General features: G+C 45.2%; 1 long non-coding RNA gene across 1 annotated transcript in view; it reads right to left on the bottom strand.

Annotated features, from left to right (window-relative positions):
• Positions 1 to 2,278, bottom strand: part of LOC138745709 (uncharacterized) — a 28,758-nt gene extending 26,480 nt beyond the window's left edge. Inside the window, exons 1-2 of the long non-coding RNA XR_011346434.1 lie at positions 2,049 to 2,278; positions 1,235 to 1,337 (exon numbers count right to left, since the gene is read on the bottom strand). This is a non-coding gene — a long non-coding RNA (uncharacterized lncRNA). The remainder of the gene's footprint in view (positions 1 to 1,234; positions 1,338 to 2,048) is intronic.
• Between the last annotated feature and the right edge of the window lie 11,697 nt (positions 2,279 to 13,975).

Genomic DNA, 13,975 nt, shown 5'->3' with positions numbered 1-13,975 from the left:
TGGTACCTCAGTTGTGGAAATCCTGGAACAACAAATCTCTCTCTAAAAACCCTACAAGAACCATCCTAAGTGGTAAACATTTACCTTTCGAGGACCAAAACCTGGTGAAATTTATACACGTTCAATTCTGTGCACAACAGAAGAATTGCCTGCATCCAGAGAACTTGGAAGAAGGAGAAGTGAGATTGAACTGTGAACCAAAGAAGTTTTCTTAAATTTATACACATTACAAACCTGTTCACTAAGAATTAGAAGAGGGTTAATTTGGATTAGATAAGTATAGAGTTAAGTTAAAGTTTCATTCTATTTTCATGTTTAAAGTTGATTAAAAATAACTTGTTTTAAAAACCACTTGTCTTGATGCATGTCTATTGCTTCTGGGTTTTGGGATCCTTTGGGCTCATAACAATATGTGCTTGGATAATGACATTGGACCTGTTCAAAGTAGGAAATGGCTTCGACCAGCAGGAGTTTCCATTCGAGGAAAATATTGATGGGTGGCTGGCCACATATGTTTCCTAAAAATGAATACCCTCTCCCTCCCTAAACAACATTCAGCCCCATGACATCTTTCTCCATTGCATTACTGGGACCACAAAGGACCTGACCCAGTTCCCATCTCTCCTTTCAAAGCCAATGTGGCAGCTGCCATTTAGAACTGACAAATCACATTTTAATTTCAGCAAGCATGATGAAAATCACCCTGACATCCTGCTTAAAAACAAGAGTCAACAAACCTTCCTAATTTTGTCACTTCATTTTTATTTTCCCATGGGGCATGAGCAAAAAATGTCCCATACATTGGCTCACCTAATTATGAGTAAAATCATGATCCCTGTTCATGAAAACCCATAACATTCAATGTTACACAGATAATCAAGGAAGAATTCTGTAATAAAGTTGAATGAAACATTGAAAGAATTTCCCCCTTATAAACGCTGAGATTGTAGCGCGTCAAGCAACCAGGCAAGCAAAAAAGGCCAAATCACAGGAACACTTGGACAGTCCAAGATGGGATGGACTCCCCTTCACTGCTGAGAAGGAGCCCGCACCAAGCAGCACATATGAGCTGAGGAGACCTACACTTCTGCGTAGCGGCCAGCCTGCCAGAGTGATGCCACTACGCAATGACGTCACTGCTTGAAGTCAGGACATATGTCACCAGAAGTGGGTGGGCCAGCGAGCACACATGGGGAATTTAAAACAGTAAAGCCCGTCTTTATTTTACACTCACCTTGAGTGGACATCTCTTTATTTGGTAGCACTGCAGCAGCATACGCTACAAGACGATACCTTCTTACTTGCTGCAACCAAACAGGTCTGCAAGATACACCAACCTAAATAGAAAATATAACCAGAAATCCCAGAGATCATAAATTCAAAAGGATTGGTGAAATCTTTACTCTGTATTGTTAACACCAAAGTCCCTATATTTTTCAAGGCATTCGGACAAGTAACTGAGAAACAATTTAAACACATGGTTCGTCAACTTTAAAAAATAACATCTAACTTTATGAGGAATGTGATACAACAACAGGAACAACGGATGGAATCAGACTCATTCTATGAGCATTGGGAAGCAAAGAAAAATGGATTGGTTTTCCCTCCCTTCCTAAGCGACCCAATGACCAAGACAGCTCCTCCCCGACTTGCGAACGTAATGGAGTCAGATCCCACAATGGACGCAAGTCGGAGTTATTCCCCCGTGCGAGGAGCCCTGAAGTCTTAGTGCCTATTATTAAAATCAAATGATTTGACAAACGAGAACAGACACAGGACACGTAAAACCCAAAATGTGCGGATTGACTTTGCGACTCAGCGTCTTGGGCTCCATCGGCTGGGGGGCAGCCATCTTAATTTCTGTGCGCATGCGCGAGTCGTCAGTTTGCGCTTGCAAAAAGGATTCGGTTCGTGGCCCTCAGTTTGGACATGCGTATCAGCCGCACATGCGCGAACCGAAATCCGTCGCGAACCCACCGCGCATGCGGAAAACAGACTTGCAAGTCTCCTCTTTGCCCCTCCCCCGTCCCCTTCCCGCTGCCAGTTACTCAGCGTCCTCCGGCCTCGCCCTGTCGACGCCATTAGGCCTCGCACCGACGCCTCGGCTCCACCCAAACACCGCGCCGGTGCCGGTCGATCCCGGGTTGGGCCCGGCGGGCTGCGGTTCGCCCGCTTTCCCTGAACCGCGCGGCTGAGGAAGGTCCCGGCGCCGCCGCCAACTTCGTCCCGTTGGACCAGCGGCTACGCGACAGAGCCAAGCAGACGACGCCGCCGCAAATGTCCCGCCTACTTACAGCAAGAGCCAATCAGGGCGCGAACCCGCCCATCAATCCAACCCGACTTCAGCGTCCAATCCAATAGCGACCTCACCGAATCAACCCATTGGCTCGCGCAACTGAAGCAACCAATCAGCGAGCGAGCGAATACACAGGCGCACCCAATCAGCATCAGAAGACAGAAATCAAGCAGTCGAAGGAGCAGAAGACCCTTCGGCCCTTCCACTTTTTACTACTCCAACAACTCAATCAAATCCTTGGGAAACACATGATCACTTTGTCCTGGCTCCAGGATTCCTCTGATCTCAAGCAATACATTGTACCCCAACTGCAAGGGAGACTATTTATTCTCAATCTTTCCTTCATATTTATTACCCCTTCCAATTCAATATCAGCTACTTTTTTCAATGCATATGATCCCTCTATGAATGTGCATGGCAATAAACTCATCACATGTCCATGGATCCCAATTTCAAATGAACCTTCAACAGGGTAGAGAATTCCAAGGATATTACATTTTCATTGAAGACATTTCTTAAAGTCCAAGCAGCCGATCGGTTATTGGGAAATTGTGACACTTGGTGTTCGGCTCCTTTGCATTATCCTCTCTCGATCCGTGCTGCTGTGTCCTCTCATAATGTTGTCAGGTCATCTCCTTTTTTACCAACGACCAAGAGATCCATATTCAAACTTTCCTCCTATCACCCACTTAAAACACCCCAGAAACAAGTCTGACGATCTTTGTGCACTTATCACGCTTCAGGTAAGGAAACTGTACACATGACTCCTGATGTAAGATGAGCAAGACCATTCGATGTGAAATTGGAGCGTGCGCGCTACTGTGATGGGTGGAAAGGATAACACACACCCAAGAAATCAAAGTCAAAGACTCCTTTATTACACTGGTTGCTCTGCTTCTATTCTCTCCCCGCTGCTGTCGACAGGAGTGATGTCACATCCATGCCGGCCTCTAATTGGTCGGTGTTCCCTTCCTTCTTAATTCCTGCCGTGCGCATTGTCCCCTGGGTTGAAAGTTGTTGGTCCCCGTGGACTCTGTGCAGTTGCCACATTCACCGGCCATCTTGTGTACAGGATGGCATCCCAGTTAGCATGATCCCCCACCTCGCTAGAAGCAGTGATTGGAGCGCTATTCGCTGCTTTCGGTCGCCTATATCTGGGTCGTGGGGGCTGAGTGGAGTCCGGTTTGCTAATGTCCAGATGTGCTGGTTTGAGTTAGTCAATGGTGAAAGTCTCTTCCTTCGCACCGATATCCTGCACACTCACCGTGACGTGTGGAATGAACGATACACACCCATGAAGTCGAAGACTGGTTTGTTGAACTGGCAGCTCTGCTTATATACTCTCCCGCTACTGATGACAGGTCTTTCGAGACGGCAGAGCCAGCCTCGGATTGGTGGGTGTTCTCACCATTGCTCATTGCTTCCCACCATGCGGGATGTCACCTGGGACGAAGATGATTGGTTCCCGCAGGATCTGTGCAGTCACCACGTTCGTCAGCCATCTTGTGTACTGGCTTTCGTCCTGGTGAGCAAGCCGCTACAACCATATATTGTGGAAGAAAATGGACCCCATATTTACAAAGGGTGGTTCTAACATTCCCTTTCTCCTTAAGGCCTCAGTTTTTGAAAAGGAATGTTAAAGTAACCGGTTCTCCTGTTGGGGTCCCTTGTCCTCATTTTTCTTCTTTTTCTTTTAGCAAGGGGATGGACGGGAGATGGGATGGTTTATGGGAGGGGGGGGGATTTCTTTGTTCTTTCTTTTAACTATGACACGTGTATTTATATTTGATTTGTGTTATTATTAATTGTGTGAATTCTTTGAGGATGTTATTTATAAATATTTTTTTTCAAAATATCAGAAGTCAATCCACAGGACCTAAAGTGGCCTAGAGCAACACTTGGGACACCCTCCTGCCCCCCACCACCCCAAATATCAATGTGATCCACTATGATCATTGACAAAATCATCGAGGGCCCCTTCACCTGGCCAACAGCATCATCCAGCTATTCCCGTCGGGAAAGAGATCCAGGAATTTCAGAGCCGGTACCTCCAGGCCCAGGAACAGCTTCTCCCTCCAGGCAGGGAGAATGTGGAACGATTGATGAGCTGCTCGTACAAATACTCCTCCACTCTGCTATTTATTCATCAATATCGAGTAATTTTTCTGGACGTGCTGCACATGTATCATTTGTCTGTTGGTGTGAGGGCTTGGTTGTGTGTTTGCGTGTGTTTACCCCAAGAACTCTGTTTTATAAGGTCATACTTGTGCTATCCAAGGGTAATAAATTTGACCTTGTACTTTGGAGTGGGTGCAGAATAGATTTTCTGGATCGGTGAATATATCTCATGAAGCAAAGTTGACTGAGTAGGGCTTTTCTCTTCCCCTCCCCCCAACCCCGCAAACTTGACTTTATTTACAAATATTTTCAAAGAGGAAGACAATTCCAAGTCTTTTCTCCTCCTCCTGTTGTATCCAGATATTCCCTTCACTACACATTGCTGCATACGTCTCTGTTTACCTTCATTGCCACCACTTTGATACCCTGTGGTTACTGCCCCCCTCTGCTGTTGGAGGAGTTCCCCTTGGTCTCAGCCTCTCAGTGCACAGTTATGGAAGGATTATGATCCATCCCCATAGTGCCTTCGTGTTGGCTACGCCAAGCCTCCGTGCATCCCTCAGCATGACTCCTGCAGCCTGGAATGTGCCAGTCGGCAGCGGTCCCTCCCCGACATATCCGCTTGCTGAAAGACTGACAGGACACGTTTAACATAGAACACGAGAGCACACTACAAGCACTTCGACCCTCGATGTTGTGCCGACCGATGTATTCCTACCAAAATAAAAATAACTAACCCCTTCCTCCCTCATAACCCTCCATTTTTCTTTCATCCACGTGACTCGGAGCCTCTTAAATGCCCCTAAGGTTTCAGCCTTCACCACTATCCCAGTTCTAGGGCTTGTCCCATGTCCCTGACCTGGTAGGCATACACTGCATTCCCTCCCCTTGTCTCCCTCTTGCTCCCCCCACCTCGAGCCAGTAGGGAAGGTGGTTTCTGTCCCAACAGGTGTTGGGGACCTCAACCAGGGAGCAGATCCGGGAGATGAACCCAAACTGCACCGAATTCAGGTTCCCACAGATCAAAGCACGTCCGTGGGCCAAGGTGAGTGACCAGAGGTAAACCAAAGCTCCAGGGGTGGTTTTGTCCTCTGGGTCCTTCCCCAATACTGTCCCCTGTCACTCACCCGGCCCTTCTCCAAAGCCCTCATCTCCCACCAGGCCTGTCCCAAACCCCTCCCCCTGCTGAGATCATCCGCAAAATACTGTCAGGCCTGTCAACAAAGCCCCTATTCCCCACTGGGCCCATCCCCAATGCTCCACCCATTGCTTGGACCGTCTCCAGAGCTCCTGTCTCCCACCAGGGCTTTCAACAAGCCCCTGTCCCACAACATGCCCAGCCAAAAGTCCCTGTCCCCGTCCCCCATGCCAATTCGCCTGTATCCAAAGGCCCAACATCAGGTCTGTCCTCCCACCAGACCAGTTCCCTCACTGGGACCCTCTCCAATCGATTACCCATCACAACTACCCCACCAAAGTTCTTTAACCTTCCCCTTCCCCCACCCACAGGCCTTGGTATCTGAGCTGATCCTGGGACCCCTAGACAGTGGAGATGTGGGGAGGGCAGTGGTCCATCTCCTTCCCGTTGGCAGTGCCCCATACCTTCACAAAGCTGGGGAATCCCCTGACCCTTGGCACACAGATATCTATCCCATCTGAGCCAGTCCTCTCTCTCTCTCTCACCCCACCACCCTAGAGAATGTGGCCCAGTTCAGCTAGCTGCTACAGTACAAACTGCCCTTTACCTCTTCCCCAGGACTCCTGCTCCCACTTGTCCTTCAACGAGCTGTGTGCCCACAGCCAGGAGCTTCCCCCTCCTAGTTACCCTTGGCCCTGTGGGTGAGTGGGTGGGACATGACAAGGGTTTGTAGGTGGTGGAATTGGAGTAAGAAAGTTTGGGTTAGACCTGGGAAAGAGAGCGGTGATCATCCGGCAGGTGTGAGGCATTGAAAACGTAATCAATGGGCAGTCCCCTACCGGGTCCATCCCCCAGCATCTCTATCTCCAAAACTGACCCCGCCAGGTCCATCCTCAATATCATCCCCTGCCAGGTCCATCCACAATCCCGTCCCCTGCTGGGTCCAACCCCAAAACCGTCCCCCGCTGGATCTGTCCCCAATACCGTCCCCCACCGGGTCCATCCCCAATTCTGTGCACTCCGGGTCTATCCAAAATCCTGTCTCCCTCCGAGTCCATCCCCAATCCCACCCCCCGCTGGGTCCATCCCCAATCTTGTCCCCCACCAGGTCCAACCCCAATACCATCCCCCACTTGATACATCCCAATACCATCCCCCACCAGATCCATTCCCAAACGCATCCCCGCCGGGTCCATCAAAATCCCATCTCCTGCTGAGTCCATCCCCAATGCCATTCCCAACGTGGTCTGTCACTAATTCTTTTGCCCGACAGGTCCTCCCACAAACCCACTGGTCTCTCCCCAAAGCCCCTGACCCCCACCAGGTCCATTTCTAAAGCCATTGTCCCCCACCGTCAGGTCCCCAAAGCTCCTGCCTCCCCACGGGATCTGTCCTGAAGCCCCAGCCCTCATGTCTGTCATGTCTGTCCTCCCACTGGACCGATCATCTCGATCACCATTCAGAACTGCTCCACCCCAGTTCCCGAACCTCCCCCCTTCCCCCACTGACAGGCCTTGGAACCTGAGCTGCTCCTGGGACCCCCAGATGGTGGAGATGTGGGGAGGACAGTGGTCCAGTCTCCTTGCCGGTGGCAGTGTCCCAGACCTTCACTGAGCTGGGGAATTCGCTGACCCTTGGCACCGGGACATCTGTCCCATCTGAGCCAGTTCTCTCTCTCCCCCCACCCTGGAGGCTGTGACCCTGTGAAGGTGGATACTACAGTACACACTGCCCTTCACCTCTTTCCCCAGGACTCCTGCTCTCACCTGTTCTTCGACAAGCTTTGTGACTACAGGCTGGACCTTCCCCCCACCTTGTTACCCTTGACCCTGTGGGCGAGTGGGTGGGCCATGACGAGGGGGTTGTAGGTGGTGGAATTGGGTAAGAAAGATTGGGTGAGAGCCAGGAGAGACTGGTGATCATCTGTCCAGGGAGAGGCATTAGGGACAGAGTCACTGGGCAGGGGTTAGAGTCTCAGGGAAACAAGGGCACTGGAATTGGAAGCAATCGCAGCCCATGGAAAGTAGGAGGAAGAACCCTGGGAATCATTGAGAGTAGCAAGGTTAGCGTCGCGGTTTGAACAACGCTGTTAAGGGGCCATTGAGCCGGGTTTGAATTTGACACTGTCTGTGGGGAATTGTACGTTATTCCCGTGTCTGCTGGTCCTGGTCCTTCCACCATTTAAAACGTACAGGGGGTTGTAGGTCATTGGTGTAATTGAGTGGTTGTGGCTCATAGGCTGAAAGGGCCTGTTCTCGGGCAACATGTGTCAATCTAAAATCTCCATCTAAAATGATAGTCCAGCCTGTCATGAATTATTTAAGGATTCAACTCAAAAGACTGGTCCAGATAGACAAGTCCGAAACAGTCCTTTCAGCCCGTCTTTTCTGATGGCCAAGCTGCTTGCAAACAGTCCATATCCCTGTCAACCTTTTCATTCCACGGACCCATTCAACTCACATTACATTGTCAATCTCACGGCCTGTGGGAAGAAGTTATTTCCCTGTCTGGCAGCCTGATTTTGTTCCTCCATATCTCCTTCCTGATGGTAGTGGGTCAAAGATGCTGTGTGCTGGATGTCTGCGGGTCTATTTACAGGCCCCATCCCTGTACAATCAGAGGCCCCTTGTCTCAAAGTCCCATCCATGTGGCCTCTCACTCAGCAATCCCTCGTCGGAACACAACTACCCCCTCCTTACTTACCTCTACCAGCCCTTAGTATCCTCAGGACAGTTCCAGGCACCTGTTATTTCAACCCTTGATGACCTGCGCCAGCTCTAATTTGGATCCTGCCTCACCTAAACTATTGGAATAACCTGCGCTTTCTACCTTCGAGAGCCACAGGGAATCCGCGCCCTCAGCAGTGTCCTGCTGGTGCACCATCGAATGCCCTCCATCCACTTCCACGGGTTCCCTGCTGTTATCAGGCTCCTGGATGGACCCCACCCTGGCAAAACTACCCATATTTTCACTGATCCCTCTGTACCTCTACGTTCCGTCCAGGGGTCAGGGTTGTGTTGTGGGACTGGTGCAGAACAAAACAACAATATCAGGAGACAGGGAGCTGTGTAGAGACCCCAGATCTGCAAGATAGGGACAGTGCAGAGACCCCCAGCTCCAGGAGACAGGGAGCAGCACAGAGACCCCCCCAGTTCTGGGAGAACGGCTGAGTTGTACACAAGTCTGTAAGTGGCTGGACCAGGAAGTATACAAATCTATGTTCCAGGGTAAACTGGATCAAAAGCGAGGAATGCACCTTGGTAAATCAGTCCGCTGTCCTCTTCACAGTCAGATCTGACTACCTGAAGGTGTCGGGGATCTGGCTTGGAGAGGCCGAGGCATGCAACAAAAAAATGGTCAGAGCCGATTGTAAAAGTCCACCAGAAATTGGGTCTGTGGGAATGACATTCCCTCTCAGTAATGGGGAAGAACCTGGTCATCAGGTGCAAGGTGCTCTCGGTACTGCTGCGTGTGATGCAGGCGTGGCCCATCCCACACACCTCTGCCCTGGCTATTACCAGAGCAGTTTCCCTCTTCATGTGGGGATCCAAAATGGATGGAGTGGGAAGGAGGTCCATGTACATCGCCAGACTATGGTGTTATGAGCCCAAAGGACCCCAAAACCCAGCAGCAATAGACATTCACCAGGACGAGTAGTTATATAAAGATAAGTTGTTTTTAATTATCTTTAAACATGAAAACAGAATCAAACTTTAACTTATCTCTATTAACTTAACTAACCTTAATCCCCTTCTAAGTCTAAGTGCACGTGTATGATGTGTGTGTAAATTTAAGAAAAGTTATTTGGTTTACAGTTCAATCTCACTTCTCATTCTTCCAAGTTCATTGGTTGTAGGCAATTCTGATACTGTGCATGGAATTGAACATGTATAAAGTTCACCAGGCTTTGCCACTCAGGAAAGTTCTGTAGGGTTTGCAGAGAGAGGTTTGTTGTTCCAGGATTTTCACAACTGCCATTGTTCCAGGATTTCCACCATTAGTCAGCTCAATGTGTCGCTGATAAAACTTGACCCATCAGGGTTCTCCAGATGATAACTTCTTTCTTTCAGGCTAGCACTGTGGTCCTTCCTGTTTCATTTATTCCGAGAGTAACATCAGGCAGCGAGCACTTCCAGCGAGCACCTAGGATTAGGTGGAGGTTAAACATGTGGCTCAAGGGGTGGAGTCAGAGTTTGGGTTTCAATTCATGGACAACTGGGACCTATACCATAATGATGGGTGACATCTTAATCCCAGAGGGACCAGTCTCCTGGCGGGGGCATTTGCTAGGGCTGTCAGGAGGGGTTTAAACTACTATGGTTGGGGACAGGATTTCAAGTTAGGCAGGACGGTAGGGTGAGGGTTAGTAGGATAAGGAAAGAGACAAGTTTAAATAATTTGAGGGAGGAAAAGCAGGAAGTAGTAAACAGATGTTGCAGTGAAAATTGTGAGAATGGTTGAGAGGAGGATATGCAGAAGGTAAGATGTTGGAGATCCCTGAGTTGTATTTATTTTAATGCCAGGAGCGTAGTAAGGAAGCTGGATGAGCTAAAGGTGTGGATTGACATGTGGCATTATGATGTGTGGCCATTAGCGAGACATGGTTGAAAGAAGGTTGTGACTGGCAGTTGAATGTTCCACGATTTTGCTGCTTCAGATGTGACAGAGTTGGTGGATTAAGAGGGGGAGGTGTGGCATTACATGTCAGGGAGGATATTACAGCAGTGCTGAGGCAAGATAGACTGGAGGGCTCGTCAAGAGAGGCAGTGTGGGTAGAGGTGAAAAATAAGATGGGTGAAGTTACTATTATGGGGTATATTATAGGTCTCCAAATGGGGAAAGGGAACTAGGAGAGCAAATGTGCAAATAGGTGAGGTATGCAGGTAAAATAGGGTGGTGTTGGTTGGGGATTTCAATTTTCCAAACATCGATTGGGAAACACAGTCAGTAAAAGGGCAGGATGGCTTAGTATTTATGCATTGTGTTCAGGATTGCTTTTTGCAGCAATATGTTGAGACGCCAACTAGAGTGGGAGCAGTGTTCGATCTGTTGTTTGGGAATGCAGATTTAGATCTAATTAACTGGTTTTCAATCGAAAATGTAAGTAACAAATTATATTCCATCTGCAGTTCAATTCTTTGTTTGTAAAGTTCTTCAGTAGGATCAGTCACATATTTCTTATCAATGTCTTTAATCTTCTCAACCAATAGATGAATCTTGTTTTTGATGCATTTCTTCAAAGCTACTGAGTAAGAAATAATTTGACCACGAATATAAGCCTTGAATGTATCCCACAATATTCCATAAGAAATTTCCGTAGTGTAATTTGTTGAAAAGAAAAAGTTAATTTGTTCTTTCATAAATTTAACAAAGTCTAAATCTTGCAATAATGTAACATCAAAATGCCAGTGCTTAATAGTACAAAACAGAGTCTTTGAATTTAAGAGAGAGTTGTAATGGAGAGTGATCCGAAATGGCTATAATGTCATACTTACAAGCAGTTACAAGTGGAATAAAACGTGAATCAATAAAAAAGTGATAAATTCTCGAGTATGAATGGTATACATGAGAAAAAAAGGAAAACTCTTTATCTGTCGGGTGAAGAAATCTCCAAATATCAACAGCTCCAGAGTTAGTAAGGAAAGAGTTAATATATGTAGCCGATTTATTCGGTAGGAGCTGTGAAGGTTTCGTCCTATCTAGCAGGGGATTCAGACAACAGTTAGAATCCCCACCCATTATTAAATGATATTCATTTAGATTGGGTAAAATAGTAAACAAAGATCTAAAAAACTCAGGGTGATCTACATTCGGGGCATAAACATTAACCATGACAACCTTAATATTGAATAATAACCCAGTAACTAATAAGAATCTGCCGTTAGGGTCCACAGTGATGTCATGTTGAACAAATGTAATAGAGGGATCAATAAAAATAGATACACCTCGAGTCTTAGAGCATGAGTTGGCATGAAATTGTGGGCCTTTCCAACATTTAAAAAAACGCAGATTATCCTCCTTCCTCACATGAGTCTCCTGTAAAAAAATAATCTGTGCTTTCTGTCTCTGGAATACTTTAAAGACCTTCCTCCTTTTAAACATGTTGTTTAGACCATTAGCATTCCAAGAGACAAAATTAATGTTTTGATCCATTACTTAGGTCAACCCTCCAGTATATAAAGGGTTAACCAAAGCAGGGACCCATGCGCCCGGAAGAAGAATTAAGATATAAGGAAGGACCGGAAATGACGACGTGTCAGCCATATCTGTAGTTCTAAAAGAAAAATCAAGAAAAAACGAAAGAAAATGAAACATAAAAACCCCTGAAAGAAAAACAAAACCCACCCCCCACCCACAAAGCCCCCCATCTGACCAGAGAGTGATCAGAGAAAAAAGAAGAGATAATACTAAACCTACCCCCATGTCTTCAGACGGCAGCTCCTAATATTAAGATAAGATCTAAATCTGATTTTTATGTGCATAGTGAGAAATCGGGTAAAATGTTGGCTAATCATCTGAAGAATATTTCAGCTAGACGCCAAATTGTGGAGATTCGCAAACAGAATGGAGAACTGACTGTTAACCAGGAAGAGATAAATCAATCTTTCCAAAATTTTTATACATCCTTATATAGTACAGAATCCCCTCAAGACCTTAGTAATATGTTTAATTTTTTTAGAACATTTGAAACTCCCAAAAGTATTACCTCAAGATAACTTAGAATTAAGTAAACCCATTACAGATTCAGAGATCAATAATACTATTTTCTCACTGAATTCGGGGAAAGCACCAGGTCCTGATGGATATTCTGTCTAATTTTATAAAGCTTTTTCTTCTACTCTCTCTCCCTGGCTGATTAAGATGTTTGATGAATCTATCACATTGGGTAAACTACCACAATCATTTTACAGAGCTACGATTTCTCTAATCTTGAAAAAAAATAAAGACCCGACCGAATGTTCTTCTTATAGACCTATTTCTTTGTTGAATGTTGATTCTAAGATCTTCTCTAAAATTTTAGCGACAAGGCTAGAGAAGATATTACCATATATTATCTCTGAAGACCAGACTGGATTCATTAAAAATCATTATTCTTCCTTTAATATTAGAAGATTGATGAATATTATTTACACTCCTACACATAAGTCTTCAGAATGTGTTATTTCACTAGATGCTGAGAAGGCTTTCGATAGAGTAGAATGGCCTTATTTATTTACAGTTCTTGAAAAATTTAATTTTAGTCCGATATTTATATCTTGGATTAAACTTCTTTATAATTCCCCAGTTGCCTCGGTTTTTACTAATACCCAAAGATCACCATATTTTCGATTATTTCGGGGCACCAGGCAAGGGTGCCCCCTTAGCCCTTTATTATTTAACTTAGCTTTAGAACCTTTAGCAATTGCTATCAGAGAAGCACCCAATATTACTGTTATTATTCGTTGCAGGGATATTCATAAAGTATCACTATATGAAGATGATTTATTGTTATATATTTCCAATCCTGAAAATTCTATTCCTGCAGTTTTATCTTTATTAGCCAAATTTAGTAATTTTTCGGGATATAAACTGAACTTAAATAAAAGCGAATTATTCCCTTTTAATGGATGGGTTCCTATTTATGATAGTTTGCCTTTTAAAATAGCTAGAGACCATTTTATATATTTAGGGATTAAGATTACTAAAAAACATAAAGATTTGTTTAGGACTAATTTTTTCCCTCTATTGGACCTGATCGGCAGTTTACTTACCAATTGGTCACCATTATCCCTATCCATGATAGGCTGAATTAATGCTATTAAGATGATGATTTTACCTAAATTTTTATATATATTCCAAGCTATACCTATTTTTGTTCCTAAATCTTTTTTTGATAAGGTCGTTTCTAAATTGTCCTCATATATCTGGCAAAACAAGAATCCTCGATTGGGGAAAAAATATTTACAGAAATCTAAACTAGAGGGAGGGTTGGCATTACCCAACTTTAGAATTTATTACTGGGCAATTAATATTAGTTACTTAAGGTATTGGTTGAATTATTCAGAATTATCTCTAAATCCCCATTGGGTAAATTTAGAAATTAAACCGATACAAAATTTTTCAATTAGCTCTATTTTGGGAGCTGCTCTCCCTTTTACTCTTACTAAATTATATAAACAAATTGATAATCCAATGGCTAAACATACACTACATATATGGTTTCAATTCCGGAGATTTTTTGGCCTAAGTCATTTTATCTTGGAAACTCCTATTGTACTAAATTTCCTTTTTCATCCCTCTCTAATTGATCAAGCTTATTTACTCTGGAAAGTTAAAGGTATAACATGCTTTTCGGATTTATTCTTGGATAACTCTTTCATGTCATTTGAACAATTATCCATGAAATATGATTTACCTCGATCTCATTTCTTTCGATATTTGCA

Source organism: Narcine bancroftii, chromosome 11, assembly GCF_036971445.1.
Source record: "Narcine bancroftii isolate sNarBan1 chromosome 11, sNarBan1.hap1, whole genome shotgun sequence".
NCBI classification, from domain to species: Eukaryota; Metazoa; Chordata; class Chondrichthyes; order Torpediniformes; family Narcinidae; genus Narcine; species Narcine bancroftii.
This window is presented reverse-complemented; position numbering and strand designations above follow the sequence as displayed.